The sequence below is a fragment of the Anarhichas minor genome, unplaced genomic scaffold, assembly GCF_050575085.1.
Source record: "Anarhichas minor isolate MPS153535 unplaced genomic scaffold, ASM5057508v1 ptg000010l, whole genome shotgun sequence".
Classification (NCBI taxonomy): domain Eukaryota; kingdom Metazoa; phylum Chordata; class Actinopteri; order Perciformes; family Anarhichadidae; genus Anarhichas; species Anarhichas minor.
This window is the reverse complement of record NW_027466456.1, coordinates 3,371,650-3,389,113: the sequence shown is the minus strand read 5'-3', so window position 1 is coordinate 3,389,113 and position 17,464 is coordinate 3,371,650.

Below are 17,464 nucleotides of genomic sequence, written 5' to 3'. Positions count from 1 at the left end.
GAGTGGAATCTCAACAGAGATATGGATGAAATGTGAAGGTTAGATGTTAATAACCTAAAGAGGCAAACGCAGATTGGGATCTAGAAAGAACCAGACTTAAAACATTTGCATAATGCAGAAGAGGACGGTGCTCATTTAATTCTCCCACAGAAAAAGGGTTTTGAACGCTTGATGGGAACTCGAACACATCTTGAGATGCAACTCTCAACCAGCTAAGAGAGTTTCACATGCTCAGCACCGATCGGGCAGCTGTGCTAGCGGAGAGTGTAGCGTTAGCCAGAGTTCTAAAGAGAGTTCTATGGCATTCATTATCTGTATGTATTTGTTCAGGTTTTACAAAGGGTTTAACCTTCTGTTTTTAACACACTGGCACCGGATTGGTTCTCAGCATCAGCCGATACGCAGGCTCAGGTATCGGAATTGACATCGGGAAGGAAAAAATAGTATCGGAGCATCTCCAGTAAGGACGACAGTGAGACTTAGCCACAGAGCTTCGTACCAAGGTTATTGTTGTGACCACCAATAACAACCAACAAGGAAAAAAGATGAACAGAGCTTTGAGTTGGGAGGTTTTATCCTTTACATAAACTACGTAATGAAGGAACCTGTACAACAGTGTGACCTATTCAACTTGTTAATCGGATCAATTCAGTGTTAGAATTCATCTTTTCATGGAATTTGTGGATGATAAGAAAATTATAAAATATCGAAAGCCTTAATTTTTACATGTGATTTTTTCTTTATTCAACTTTTCCCTTAATTTAAAACAATTTAAAAACAAAAAGTCGTGAAACAGAGAAAGAAACAAACTGTTAATGCTGCCTTGGGTTTCTGCTTCATTTGTCAGTTAGGCGGGACTCAAACAAAACAAACCACAAGTGAGAATGTTGACATATATTTACAGTGAATATTGCAGGTGCACCGAACAGACGGCTGTCATACCGATTCTGTTCTTTTTTTGTTTTGACTGTTTGCTGGAACAGCTTCACATGTTACTGGATACAACATGAGCAAGAAGTGCAGCTGATAAATTGTCATGGCTTTCCAGTAATACTGCAACTTATCAAGGGCCTCTTCTGAGAAGTCCCTGCCTATTTCTGACTCCAGCCGTCTCAGCCTCCACACTTATCTGCTGCTTTCTGCAAGCTGCCTTTAGAGACAGAGAAGAACAGAGAGAGAGAGAGAGAGAGAGGGAGAGGGAGAGAGGGAGAGAGAGAGGCTCAGCTGCCACCGCAAACTGAAACCCTGTGGCTCTGGGATCGAGAGGAGTTCCGCAGAGTTGGGGTTTCACACGTCTTTGTGTGATCTAAGATAAGTCACGCTCAGCTGTATCCTTCCTACACTTAAAAATACTCACACACACACACACACACACACACACACACACACACACACACACACACACACACACACACACACACACACACACAACGGAAAATATTCCAGGATGTCGTGCTGCACGAAAGCGAGTATCGTATAGCCTCTTGTAATTATGAAAGTTCACAGCATATATGTGTTCTTATGCGTCTGTGTGTGTGTGTGTGTGTGTGTGTGGGAGCAGCATGTGTTATGTCCTTGTACTTTCATACGTTGGTTCAACACCACTGACAAATAAAAAGGTATTTCTTCTGAAAGAAGTAGAAAAGAATGTTAGGATGTGAACATCTCAAAATCGCGGTTCCACTACGGGTTGCAGGGACAGATCATGCTATTTTTACCGTTTGCTCATCATTTAAACACTCGAGGGCGTTAAAGAAATAGTTTGACATTTTGGGAAAATACTTTTATAAACTTTCTTGCCGAGCGTTAGATGAGAAGATGGATACCACTCTCATAAGTGTGTGCTAAATGTGAAGCTACAACCAAGGAGGCGGTTAGCTTAGCTTAGCACAAAGAATGGTAACAGTGAGAAACACTGAGAAATGACTCATGACTAACAATGCCTACTCGTAGTAGCTGTAAAGTTCACCAACTAATACAATATATCTCATTTGTCTATTTCTTACGAAGGCTGAAGGATAAGAATGAAGCTAACCAGTTGCCAGCAGTAAGATACCTTAAAACCATCTTTCTCATCAATCTTCTTATCTGAATTCCCCAAAATGTTAGACTGTTCATTGAAGAAGTGTCTATCTTTTAACTTTTCTGCATCGTACAATCATCCATGGAGACACATTGTTTGGTGCTTTAGCTGCTCTTTGTCTCACAACGTGTGTGAGACAGATTAAGACCATTACAGGGATACATTTGTAGGCTAAATATTACTTTCATTTTCAGATCAAAAATCCTCTTTCTACCTTTAGTTCTCATGCATTTCGGTCTCTTGTTTAAGTACATGCTTTTATCCCTTTTACATAAGGACAACAACCGTCCTCTTTGCTCTGATGAAAGTCCATCTGCACGAGAGAGCAACGGAGCGAACACACTGAAGATGCATTTTCTTCAGGTCACGACATAAACATCAGAGCTCGGGCTCGCGGTCTCTTCCTCTGCAAGACCCAGGGCTGCTCGCACGGTCAGCAGGGACCTTGTTGTCTTTTGTCTAGTTTTTGTTTATTCCCTGCACAGTTGAAAGAGAAGAATGACTCTCTGTTTGAAACATTACCTGATGGATATTTATGCAGCTGTGAGGCTGTAAAGAGGACCTTTGATATCTTATTCAGGCTTCACACACACATACACACACACACACACACACACACGCACACACAGATAAGTCCTCTGTGAAACCCTGAACAAGCCATCAGTGGACCACTGCCGGACAAGTGAACACACACACACACATACACACATCACACTTGGAGGTGCTCTGCTGTCCATCCCCATCAGCGTGGGGCCGACCTCGGAGCTTGACCCCGTGACCCCGGGGCTCGGAGTTCATGGTAAAAATAAACCCTGTAAACCGGGTAAACAGGATGTGTAAACCCACCCAGACATATGGCATCCACTAATCAAATACCACTGAGCTGGGAGAAGAAAAACAAGTGGAACTCATCCGTCATCGAGCTACGAGCGCACGGTGTTAGCACTGTAATGTATAAATGGATCAAGCTGCTTAGCAACAAAACCACTTCCCGGAGCTGAGAAGGTGTCATCAAATGTACATTCATTTATTTTAAGACAAATACTTTTGAGACGGATTTTTATACGTCAAACTACAAGTTCCCTGTCACCAATCACAGCAAAACTACAGTATATTGTGCCTCCTATTACTGCCTTTGTTCATGTCGGGATCACTAATATGTTTGTATATTTCCAATATTACTATTATTTATTGCAATTATTTTTATCTTGTAAAGTGTGTAAGGATTTGATAATCAGACTGGATTGCCATTTTGGTTCACTTCTTTCACGCCCGCCGACATTGTGCTCACGTTAGCTGATTTCTTCTTGGGAACGAATGTATTTTGTTTATGTTTTTGCGCTAACCAATCAGAAGCAGGGGGGAAGTAACCATTTAAAGTGTTACAGCTGCATCTATCTCATCCACACTTGAACCAATCAGTGTTTTAACTCCACCTTCTAGTATCCGCTCAGTTCGCTTGAAACCTCAACCATGCTGGCACTTAAGAAAGTACCGGGTAACAGTGCATTACTTTTGGTGAAAGAAACGATATTGTCGATTTAAGTATCTTAGCATTCATTTAAGGAAATGTATTCAATATAAATTCAACTGGATATACTGGACCCCTGCTGTAATAATGACGGGGCTTTCTCAAACTCCCTGCTGTCCCTTTGCACTGGCCTCTGCACTTTGAGTGTTGCTGATGCTCACAGATTTAGCACTTGGGAGGTTTCTGGCAACTGTCATATGTCAAATGCTCTATTTGCTGGTGTAGTCCACCTCTCTCTCTCTCTCTCTCTCTCTCTCTCACACATGCTGTGTTATTTCCTGTTAATCTCCCCTTGACAGCCTCTGTAGCACATGACACATGGCACAAAAAAGCCCCGACAATACGAGCATCAAACCTGTCCAGTACAGCCTGGGGTGGTGGCGCACTGCAACCCTGCAGGGCTGTAAACGCCCCAACTGGCCCGGACAGTCCAACATTAGCAAACCTGGTCTCATCCACATTAACATGGTACAGTTTGAAGTCTCCAGAGCCGCACACCTACAGCAGATACTCAGGCTTGTTGCCTAATTAGGCCGGTGTCTTGAGTTAATTGTGAGAGGTGTAGTGTTGCCGCTCCGTGCTGACCGTGCTTGTTGTACAAACGATGGGATTCCCTTCGCTAAGCGTTCAATGAAAAAGGGCAGACCAGCGGTTTGGATGCCCTCCAACAGGTATGCACGGCAGCCAGAGTAAGAAGGGCCTGAGGGGAGGAGGGAGAGAAAAGGAGGGCTGCAAGGCAGATAAATGCACATTTCTTCCCTCCTCCTCCATCCCTCTGGCTCCACTTATTCAGCGACCCTACCATCCATCCCTCCACCCCCCCCCCCCATAAGTGAATGAATGTGGCGCTGTGAGTTATGGAACGGCTTAACAGTGTGCCTGAAACAGCTGAGGTCATGGATACAGGCGGAGCGCACGAATGCTCTGAATGTAAATGAGTTGGCCTTTCTCCAGCCAGGAGCTGAGCCGAGCTGTGCGCGATCTCGTCTTCCCCCGTCTCTCCGAGACCCCCCGGCAGGGCAGGGATCTCTGCTCATCAGCCCCAAAGTATGTGGGACAATACTCAGTGTTTGAAAAAAGGTCAGAGAAAAAACGAAACATTTTGACAGCCGTGTCTCTCTCTTGTCAGTCTCGGGGCTCTCTCAGTCTTTCCCCCTCTTTTCTTGTTGAGCACGTAATGAGGAAACACCCGCTGTATGCGTGGGTTCGACATAGTTTCCACAGAGAAAAGGTGAATTTCAAGCCTCCTCCAAAAGAGAGACGAACTCGACTGCAAAAAATGTCTCTGCTAATGGTTGTTTGTTGAACGCTGGCTTGTTAGCATCAGAAAAGTAAAGCTGGCTCTCATGCTGTACAACAGCCCCGGCATAATTAACATTAAGATCAAATAACAGACTCCAACCTAACCTGTTTTATGCTCTATCCCTTTGTTCCACACTCCCTTGAAATCCCATGTCAAGTAGCATCCACATTTACATTCCATTTAACTGTAAGTGGAGATAATTGTGTGCAAATGGGTGAAGTTACGAATGCCTGATAGGAGCATGGCACAGGGCTGTGTGTGTGTGTGTGTGTGTGTGTGTGTGTGTGTGTGTGTGTGCGCAGAGGCACATGTGTACCGAATGCGTGTAAATACTGTTAATGGTGTTTGTTTGACTTTTGGGGGAAGCCCTGTGCCCATTGTTCATAAAACCCCATATATGGTAATGTAAACACAGCGCTTCGTAACTCCTCTGGAGCGTGCGCACACAAAAATGAATGAACACAGGAAGACCCACTCCGGCAGGAAGTGGCAGCTGCTGCCATGGTAACAAACTGAAACCCGAAGCAGCAAAGGGAGCGAGAGACTCGCCTTTCTCGCTGCCTTGACGTCATATCTAGTACGCTAGGGCTAGAAAGGCAGCAGCTGCAGAGCAAACAAAGATACAGGGAAGTTTCGGCTGCTTGCAGAAAAATGACAGAGATAAGTCATTTTGCTAGTGTTGTCCTTTCAAGGAAATCATTGCACTGGAAAATCCCCCATATGTTCACCGCTATCAGGGAGAGTGATTTAAAAGCAGCACTGACAGCAGCAACAATAACAATAGCATGTTATCAAAAGTGTGACTGATGAATATGCAAATGTCCTCTGTGCTTATGCCAAATAAGCAATATGGTCGCACGACACATTTTCAAACTCTAGCAGTGTCGCTTTTACAGCTTGGTGGCGTGTGAAACGGGTGCAGCTTCTATTGTTTACACAACCGCTGGTTTAGCAAAGCTGTGCCTCTCAGTTCTGGGCCGAGAATGCAAACCAGTTTGATGCCAGCGCAGGATTTTTACCAAATAAATGATAAAGGGAATATGTGAATATGTGGTTTTTTTAGCGAAATGATGTTCCGTGTGGCTCCAGAGGGCGAGATGCGACGGAACAAAGCAATTATCACCACCAGCTGGAAGGGCGCTGAAGATGGCGCAAACTGGGAAATGGATGAGGACTTGCGGGCGTGCATGCATGCATGCATTAGGGACGGAGCAAAAAATAAAAAATAAAGCCAGAAGCGTACATCTCATGCTGTCAAATTTTTTAGGTCATGGCTCATGTCATAGCCCTTGATGCCTTCAGGGCTGAAGCAGTTCACTGATTCCTTTAACTCTCTGCAGGAAAGCTTTTTCCTAATTATTTATAGCAAGTAATAGAAAGTAGCTTTGCTGCCCTCGACTAAATATGTTTTGCTTCTATTAGTCACTCTGCTGACCCATTTAGGGCGAACAGTCCTTGTTGTTACGAATGTAAAAACATCATAGAATTCAGTGTATAAAACAGGGACATTGCACACCGACTACCCAGGCTGGTGATTTGTTGCCAGTCAAAGAGCAAAGTGTCCTGGGCCAAGAAAAGGACTCCCTCGTGGGCTTCCCTCGCCTTTCACCCCCTCGCCACCTAATTAAAAACTCTGCATCCATACAAATTTATCCAGCTCCGTCTCCACAACAGTCCCTCACTCATTAGCCTTATCCTTTGCAATTAGCTGTTGTTGCTTAACGCTGCTGATGTAAACTAGAATTGAGGTTTTAAGAAAGGGGGTCAGATTTCGTTTGGCCCTCAAGGCTAAATCCATAGACAACAAACCTCTTTGAAATGGGGGTAGGGGAGGGGGGATACAAGTGTGCGTCTACACGGTGGGTGTTGGTGAAGTGGGGGGAGGGGGGTGCTTATAGGGAATGAGGCACGTGCAAGAGGATAGGGGGCTTAAGAGGAGGTGTGTATGCATGCAGATGGGGAAGGTTGGGGTAAACCACCACCACCCACTCTGACCCTGTGTGGTTTGTGCGATGGGATTCCCGGTTTCACACACACACACACGCACACACCTTCAGACAAACATCTGATTTTTTTGGCCCTATAATCATCCAGACAGATTTGCCCCCGCCCCCCACACACCCTCCACCTCTTCTCAAACCCCCCATCATCCCTCTCTTCCTACAAGCCGAGGGACAGGTGCTGGTGCCTCGTGGGTTTAAGCTCCTCAGAAATGGTCTTCCACTCATTAGTCCCTTGCACATACCACCCCCCCCCCCCCCCCCCCCACACACACACACACACACTGATGGAATACCAAGCTTGTTATTCCATGTCTGTCAGTGGTTATGATTTATGATTGTTAATCTCTCAGAAGAGCCATACGTTGAAACATCTGTGTCTGTGTCAGTAAGTAGCATTCCGGGGTGTCAGCAGTTGCGTTGCCAAACTGTGCTTTTGTTGGAAGCATTTTATCTCAATTTGTTCGGTCAGTGGCAGACAAAAGACAGTGTACGGTTGTACATGTATGTGTATGTATGTGTGCTTTAATGTTAAGGTCAAGAAACCAAACGGAAGCGAGAGGCAGCCACACCGAGGTCATCGTCCTCAGTATTATTTCTGGGAATTTGGGGGAATTTTAACAAACTAGAAGTTCCTGTTTAACCCTAATATACAAATTACATGTGGTGTAAGTCTAACTCGAGTCCAATGTTTTTAAAGGTGCTCAATACGAAGTTGAGAGCATTTCTAGTGCCTCCACACGAGCCAGCGGTGCTAACAGGGCTGACAGAGCTAACAGTGGTTTCCCAAGGGGGAATATCTTTTAGCTAATGGTCGTTGGCTGCTATATTAATGCTCTAGATATTAATAGAGAACCCATACATGTGACTGTTTGTTGGCAGAACATGAACAATGAATGGATTCATTTCTCCACCAGAGTTAAACTCTTGGAACTGTGAATCATTTCTTAAAATGTCATCTCTCAGGAGATAGAGACTATAAATGAACAGCTATTAATACATCCAACAAGAAAAGATCAAATTTGCAAATATTTCTCAGAAGACTGGAGTTTGGATATTTACACTGAGGGCTAAGAGGCACACTGAACAGCTAAGTACAACGACAAATTTAAATACAAGTCATGTTGTCGATATTCAACGGTCTAATTCAGTGTATCAGCAACCATATCTCCTGCAAAATACGATTATGCACTGCTCATCTCCTATGACTAAATATGCTTGGGAGGAATTCCTGTCTCGATTACATCCAGGAAATTTGTCTTACACTGTGTGGTGTGGATAATTTGGCCCACAACTCTTTATCATTTCAACAACAAATAGTTATGATATTTAGCAAGTATTACCATCTTTTCCGAGCCTTAAACAAGCGCGTTTGTAGCTTTAGCCTATAGCAACATGTTCACACAGGACACAAATCCTCCAGCTTCAAAAGTGTACTTCTTATTTTCTTAGTATCTAACCATGACCATGATCTTTCCCTAACCTTTAACCAAAGCTTTGAGTTGCCTAAATATAGCCCTAAAAACAGCAATCATGCATGAGTTAAACACAAAGATGTAATATATAGTCTACTCTGTGCCTCCATTAAAGATGTAGTTCATGTATCGTGTCGTCCAGCAGCAGAGGAGCCGTGAGTGACACATCACCAGCCCTCCAGTAGATACCACTGAGTGTGATCCAATTGTCCATGGTGGGATCAGTGGATCATCCGGGACCCCCCTGCTAGGTTGCCCTCCCTCCCGCCCTCCCTCCAAACAGTGAGGGGCCTCTGGTACTACAGGGGGGCGATGATCAATAGGGATTTTGTGTGTTTGATTGTCTGTGTGTATATATGTGGGTGTGTGTGTGTGTGTGTGTGTGTGTGTGTGTTTGCCGTGGAGGCTTGGTGTCTGTTTGCCAGTCTATATGTGTGTGTGTGTGTGTGTGTGTTTAAGTGAGGTGAGGGGGAGGGGGTGAGTGTGTCTTTTAGTTCAGTGCTATGGTTGTGACTGATAGGGTGGCGGGCCCCAGCGTGTGGGGGCTCGGGGGACCGGCTCTGTATTGGCGGACTCTGTAGAGAGGCTCTCTGTTCCCCCATCGATCCCAACATGTCAATTAGACGGATTCAAATAAATGTGCCCTCAACCTCAGCAGGCCGGCCGAATGCGGAGCCTCCCCATGTAAACGACACCCACACATCGGCCCCCGTGTCACCGGAGCCGAGGCGATACCAAAGGGCCTTCTGGGTTAGAATTGAACGAGAGCTTTTCAGCTGCACAGATTGTTTTTCACTTTGACCCCGGCCTCTTGCTTGCGAGCAGTCAGACGATGTGTGTGTGACACCGCAGACGTCACTGCAGGTGAATTATACTTTAACGGCGCTGACTTTCCCTTTGGTTTCTCTCGAAAACCACACGGCCATTCACAAATAAAATGAAAGTGAAACAGTGTTTTTGTTTTGCAGAAAGAAAGAAAAAAAAGATAATTTGCCGAACAATATGTAGAAACCTAGATTGGATGCGCCTGTGAAAATCAGTTGCGATAATGTCTCTCTGCAAAGTGCAGAGAGGTGTTGCTTCTGCAGAGGAGGTTCTTTTAATCATTATATATGTAAATTACACATAATCGCAAAGGAGAAAAGATCCTTTTATTAGAATAGTTTTATCATGCCTGATTATTCGATGGTTATTAACATAAACACGTAGAAGAGTTCAAATATATATATATATATTAGGGGTGCAAAAGATCACAAAACTCACCGGGACACACACCAACGCAAGAGCCCAGATGAGACTATAAAACTGACTGTGTCCAAACAAGCCCACCATTACAGAGACAGATCGGGGGTGAAGCCTCTTGATGATAATGACGGGGAGAAGTGAGTGACCCCCTGACTGGTGGTGATAAAACCGATACTACCTCCTTCCCTTCCCCTCACTCCATCACACCTCCCGGTCCATATTCACTCCTATCCATCAGCCATACTAAACCCGACTCTTCACGCCTCCTTCCCCTGAGCGGACACGCCCCAGCGAGAGGACGCCCGTCCTCCGTATACCAACCCCCTGCTCCGTACCCTCTGCACTGATCAGTAGGATTTACTGTGCACCCGTCCACAGTTCTCAGCCAGTCACACACGCCCTCTGGGTCGATCCAGGTCGAATTCAATTTGTAAGATATTATGTATTGATCCCTCCGTCCTGGCCCCCTCCCCACCCTCTGTGCAGCCCTGGCAGGCACTCATTGACCCAAATGCACGATTCCTTGGATCATCATCATCATCACAGAAGTGTGGCAGTCTGAGCCAGTATTAGGGTCGGCGGCCTTAGGCCTTTGGTGGCGACCCTCTGTTACATCTGGTACTCCTGCACAACACCCAACACTGTGACGCAGGAGCGGGGATGAAGGTGCCGCTCTGGTGGAAAGAATGCATCATAAAATGTGTTATGACAGCTCCGTCAATGCTCAAGAGGCCTCTTTTATGAACATTTGTCAGCGTGAAATGTTTGGTTGAATCAGTCCAGTCTTCTTGGCCTTTGGTAAAAAGTATATTTTGAGAAGCGACTGAAACAGAAAACAGATGGATTTAGCCTCCGTTCTGCCTATTTATATAACTCTGCTTTGCATATATTTACGAAGAAGAGATAACCAGACCCCCCCCCCCCTACGCCGCCATTTAGCTTAGCCAACAGGCTCTAAATCTTTCAGATCAATAGTTGCTCCCCAGTCTCTCCATCAAACCCACGAGTAAATGATTCAAATGAGATAGTTAAGCCCCTTGGAATATAAATTGTGGAAGAAAAAAAATTCCTCATTGTGATTTGGACGTGGGATTTACATTCACCGTGGTGAGCTGGGGTCGAAGAGGAAGGGGCCATCTATAAATTTGCAGGTTAAATCAATGACTTTAACTGGATAAATTGAGATCTGAAAAGCTTTTATGACTTTCCTATTACATTAACATCAAATATTCAGGAGGCCCCGGATCACTTTCCCATTAGGCGGATCGCGGTATTACACTGTTGTCAAAACAAAGCAGCAACCACACGTTCACACACACACACACACACACACACACACACACACACACACACACACACACACACACACACACACACACACACACACACACACACACACACACACACACACACACACACACACACACACACACACACACACACACACACACGCGCACACACACACACACACACACACACACACACACACACACACACAAGCATTGCAAAGCCTCAGACCCAGATTCTAACATATTTTGGTGAGGCACAAATGACTGACACATAAACAGATGAGCGGAGGTCCTGCATGGCTGCCACAGATAAGAGAAATAAGGTCACATGCTAACAGGGGAGAAAGCGCTACGCCAAGGTGAGCAATGGCTGTGACATTTCACAAACTAGGCTAATTCCTCTGAAAATTTAGAAAGGGCACGTTGCACGTTATTGCACCACGATGGCGATCGTGTTCAAAGCATATCAGAGTTGCTCTTTTTCTACCTCCTTTAAGCTCTTTATTAAATTTTTCTCGCCATACCCAGTAACATTCCATGTCAGGGAGACATAAGCCATCACAACGAGAGTGCACACATAAATTAACCCTGCTTCCTCCTGTGCATTCTAAAACAAAGCTCAAAAAGTGGATATCCACAGAGGTTACTGAATGGAAGAAAGCTAAAAAAAATCTTTAAAGAACAAATTGCGGTATTCTTATCTCTGCCAGACGCTGCATGGCAATCCATTGTCTCAAGCTGAGGACATAAGGGACCCTGTGCATGCACATGTGGACTGAAGTGGGAAGCAACGCATCCATGCGTGTATGTCTGTGTGTGTGTGTGTGTGTGTGTGTGTGTGTGTGTGTGTGTCAGAGGGAGAGAGTCCCTGCGGGGTGAGTGTAGGACGGCACTGTGGAGTTTCCTCATCAGCGTGTGGGATTCCCTCTGTTTACCCCTCCACTTTCTGTCCCAGCAAGGAAGCATGAAACACACTCTCTGACTCCCCAGGCAGGAAACACGAGCCCGCTCTGCTTTGTGACTCACATCATGACCTTCAGCCAAACCCTCTTCACACGACAGTTTGAGAGGCGCCCGGGGGGGGAAATTTAAATGCTCCAACAATACGAACGTGCATGCTGACGGTGTATTTATGCGTCCCCATCAGTGTGTCTTTTGGCCAAGGCCCTTTAACAATGACACATTACTCTGGGGTTAGATTAAGCCGCTGCAGAAAATACCACTAATCTCACGTTTATACAAACAAAAAGAAAATATTGTCAGCAACTGTGGGCTGATGCAGAGCTGTGGACATGTTGACAATATGACGATTCAAATTCATCAGCGTCGTATCAACAGCTCAGTACACATAATTACTACACTTGTAACACATAATACTGTTACTCAGTGGTGAAACCCAATACGGACTCAAATATCTGGATCAGATATCGGTGACAATGGTGCAATCTGGTATCCGATACCATTATATTAGGGAAAAAAACATATGCAAATGTTAGAGTAACTAGTGGCTATAAATGTAGTGGAATTAAAAAATTTGTTTTGCAATACAATTGTAACTGATGATACATGAAAAGTCAGGGGATCACCAACGTTATGACTGATTATCCTGAGGGGACCATGAATATCTGTACCAAATTTAATTCCACCCATTCAATTCAGACATGGTGGCGCTAAAGGCAAAGTCAGGGGATCACAAATGTCGTTGGGATTCATCCTCTGGGCACCACGAACGGCTGTATCAAAATGTTTAGCATTTGTGATGTTGAGATATTTAACAGGATAGGCAAAACAATTGACCTGCTAGTACTAAAAGAATAGTATAGAGATCACTCAAGTTATGAATATATTCACGGAATATCTCTGCCATATGTGATGTCAATCCATCTGACAGTTGTTAAGATGTTTCAGTCTGGATCAGGGTTCGGACGGATCGTCACTCCCACACTAGAGTCATACTGCTAGCATGGCTAAAGAGCAAGACTTTAGAAAAAAGTTTTCCTTGAATAGGAGGATTAATTTCTATTTTTGTAAATGGCGAAGGCATCAAATCTATTTCCATTTTATCTCTCTTCTGCTTTTCTTCTCTCCACTCAAAACAACTCGGCAAAAACCCTTGAACTGTGCCACAATGTATAAGCTCTGACTGAGTGATGACTGGCTGTTGTTTTCCTTTTCGGAGTTGACTGTCTTGGGAAGTGTGCTTCCTTCCTTCCTGCCCTCCAGATTTCTGCCTGAGTTTGGTGTCATGGGCCGACAGTCAGAGACGGGGGGGCCGGCGGTGAGCCTGGACTACATCAAACACAACACCAGACGCTGCAGCCGGAAGACGAGCAGGAACCGTGAAACTCTGCTCGGTTCTGTCACTGTCTCCCATCAGAAAGCTGACCTAGAACGGAGCACTGTATAGGTGGTGGGGGGGGGGGAGTGAGCCAACATCCAGTCTGCTTTTTGTCAGTGTGTTCTTCTGCTCAGCCTCGTCGTAACTTTGTGTATGGGGGGGGGGAGGGGTGTCAGAGCTGATGTCAAGTGGCAACTGTATCCTCATTCTTTTTTCTTGGTGCGGGGCAATTACAAAATGCAGTACGTGCCAATTTTTCAGAGCGAAAAGGTTATTTTCAGAGGATGGAGATAGACTTTGCACTTGACCTGCGTATAATCAAAGAGCATAACAACGAAACCAGGTTCTCTCTGTGGTTTCCCCCCTTGCAGCTTTTTGACATTTAGCAGAGCTGTCTTTTGACTTTATGACTTGTGAATGAAGAGAAGAGGTAACGTGTGCGACTGTTGTTGCATTCATCCAATCCTTGCAGCCGTCTTTCATGTTGTGCTGATTTCTATGTTCGGAACAGACAGATGTGGAATAAATTAATGGGTTCCGGCCAAAAATCTGCGAAACCTTTTATCAAGAAAGAAAAGCATATTATATTTTTTATGTTATTGTATGAGAAATGATGTGTGTCCGTGTGCCTTTAAAAGTCAGTACTTTTTAAAAATATTGATTGATGAATTGGAAACTGCATTTGTTCACAAACTGTAAAACATTTCAAACTGTAATCCTAACATGTCAGACCTGAACAAGACCAGACAGGACTTAAACCAAACCAAGCTAAACTAAGCCGATCCGCGACCAGAGGACACTAGCCCAGACTGGACCGGATCAGAGCCGTCAGACATCCATCCCTCTGCACAGATCGTCTGGAAGTATTGATCTCTCCGATTGATCCGAGGCTCTGTCCATCTGCCTGATCCAGACCTTTAATGCCACAGAGTACACAGGACGAAGAGGGTGGGGTGGGTGGAAAACGGATTGGAACGATAAACAGATAAGAACAAAGATAGAATGGTACACCAGGAGCTGTGGGCAGCGTAGGAGGGGGACCGAGAGAGTCTAGCCCGTCTAGTCTGGACAGCTGGTGTTGATAACCAATCTGCCCGTTGCTGGTGCTTTTTTGTAAAACACGAAACCCATGCAACCCGATAGCATGAATTAATAAATGAACAATTTCTCCTGCAACGGGGCCCCCTGTTCCATAGGGGTTTCTTTACACGGACACAATAGGTGCTTAGAGGGGCCCACAGGGGTGTTCATTCCCTCAAGTGCTAACTACACAGACCACTGCATGACTGAGAACCACTTGATCAAATAATGACACAGAGAGCTGATATCCTCGCCCATGTAGCCTTCGGAGTATTAAGCAGTGTGGGATCTGTGAATAGCGCTTCTCCGTTTCTTTTTTCCGGTTGTTTAGAGCGGGGCCTAATAAGCAGTGTGGGTGGTGAATGAGGAACCATTAGCTCAATAGCTCGAATGAAGCGAAAGCTCTGCCTCCTCTGTGCTTTCTTTGCTTTTCACCCCACGGCAATGGGAACACCTGCACCGAGACGAGGGCGCGGTGGGAGGGGCGGAGGGAAAACAGTGTCAGGGTTAAGGGGTGGGAAAGACTAAGGTGAGCAGAGAGACTCTTGTCTCTTAAATTATAAGGCTGCAGCTGGTTAGCTTAGCTTAGCATAAAGGCCGGAAACAGATGAGAAACAGCCAACATGGCTGTGTCCAGAGGTAACAAAATCTAAAGATCACTTATAAATGATGATAAATTATATAGTATTTTGTTTGCGTTAGAGCCAGGCTAGCTGTTGGATTCCCCAAAACGTTGAACGACTTACTTCCTGGAAAAAAGACTCATACTAGACGTCTGTTTCGCCATTGACAGCTGCAATTGATGAAACCGATGACGAAAGGTGAAAAGAATGAGACCAAGGCATTGTGGGTGCTGAGTGAGCCTGTCAGAAGGCTGATGTATGGCAGGGCAGATGCAGCAAGGGGTTGGGTTGAGTGGGGGGGGGGGGGGGGGTAATAGGCTTTGCTGAGGTAAGCTGGCAGGCGGGGCGCGGAGCGAGGAGAAAGAACACACACAGAGAGAGTGAGAGAGAGAGAGAGAGAGAGAGAGAGAGAGAGAGAGAGAGAGAGATAGAGAGAGAGAGAGAGAGAGAGAGAGAGAGAGAGAGAGAGAGAGAGAGAGAGAGAGAGAGAGAAGAGGAGCAGGCATGCAAGCTATGTGATGATTATCAGAGAACACAGGGGCCGTCTGTTCTCCACCCTGCCCGGGCTGGGAGGCGCAGGGCTGGGTCCCTGAGCAGGTGTGCAGGGGCCGGGAAACACGGGGGAAGGAAGGGGGGAAGGGAGACAGCCAGGGGAGATGGAAAACTAAAGTAAGAGTGAGACGGATACGAAAAGACAAATTGGAGAAAGACAAAAAAGGAGTATTGATAAAAAATATATAAAAATAAAGCATGAAAGACAGACATGAGGTCCTGACGACATCGCGGCCGTACACCGAAGATGAGAACAGAGGTAAAAATAGGTGGAGGAGAAACGACACGCGGGCTTCGCTGAGAGCTATCCCGCTCAATAAAATAGGAGCTCAGACGCTGGAAGACTGTATGCCTTCCAGCATTCGTCTGAATGGTTAGATGTCAATATAGAAACAGCAGTGCATCTGAGGAATCGGAGGGATCAATGAGGAGAAAAGGTGAGTGTAACCGGATCGCTGTAACCCTCTGCTGACCCTTCATCACCAGGACAGACGGACACTCACACACACACACACACACAGTCACAGACCTGTCACCCCCAGACACACACTTACTCCTCTCCCTCCCTCACAAATGCACATGCACACACACTCAATTGACCTCTCACCTCATCGCTTTATTGTCCCACCACCTCTTTCTTTCATATTTCTTTCCGTCAGTCAGGACGTATTACACCGATGTGTGTACAGCAGAAGAGGAAAAAGAGAAGTATACGCCTTCACACTTTAATTTCAAATCCCAAACTGTAAGGGTAGTCAGCGGAAGTTGGTATTTTAGATGCGATCTGTGGCAAAATCGACTGGGCTAATGTACTTTTGCACCTGTCACACTACTAAAATCACAACCATGAATGAATAAAGTACACTTGTGGTGTATCTGTGTACACTGTCACAGCTCGTCCGTGTACTTTAGGGACGCTAGAAATAGGCCTCTCTTGTACTTCTCTTTCTGAGTGCACGTGCAAGCTTTGAAAAGGGCAAATAATTGGCTAGTGACTCCGCAGCGCAACATAATTAAGCACAGATAAATCAGCAGAGACCAGCGTAGGCCCTGCCTGTGTACACACACACACACACACACACACACACACAGATGCACAGCCACTGTTGCCTTGTCAGCGGCTGCTGCTGCTTCTGGTAAAGAGTGCAGGCTGTGGGAGTGCAGGGACATTTCTCGCGAAGGGAAGTGGTGGTTTTTTTGCGGCCTCGTTTTAGCCCCTGCGTGTTGAGAAATGGCCGAAAACTGCTTTCATTTTGAAGCCGAGAGGCGTGCAATTACACTCTGCGGGTCACGTGACCGAGACGGCACGGCTTTTTACTGCACCACCGAGGCCCTCCAAGGCTGAGATGCCGAGAATGAAAAATAAGGAGTTGACCCACTCTGCTCCTCCTCTTGCACGCATTAAGATACACACACACACACACACACACACACACACACACACACACACACACACACACACACACACACACACACAGGTCTCTTGCCCTCTGAATGGCTTCCAGGCCCATATGTGTGCGCAGCTCATCTTTGCATTTATCAGTCTCACGGTATAATGAATACCTCCTGCTGGGATGAATGGATTCGCCAATAATGCTCCAAATGTTCTGGAGCTATTGTGGCCCCGGCCCTTAATGCTCTTATTGTTCTCCGTTGTATTTCCTCCATTGAAAAAAAAAAAGATCAATATCCAGAGCGAATAGATGACCAGCAGCATCAGATGAAAACAACACACACTCATTTAATTGGTGGAGAGTTGTCATTAATCTAGACCCGCGTGTGCGCCTCTCTTTGTCTGCGCACCCTCATACTTTGTTTGAAAGTGCTCGATTTTATTTTTCTTCTCTTCTTCTTCCCCTCTCAACGACGGGCAGCGCAGCTTTTTCTGGTCTGGGAGGACGTTGATGAATTGCCCGCGAGGCGAGCCGGAGAAGCACAATTAAGA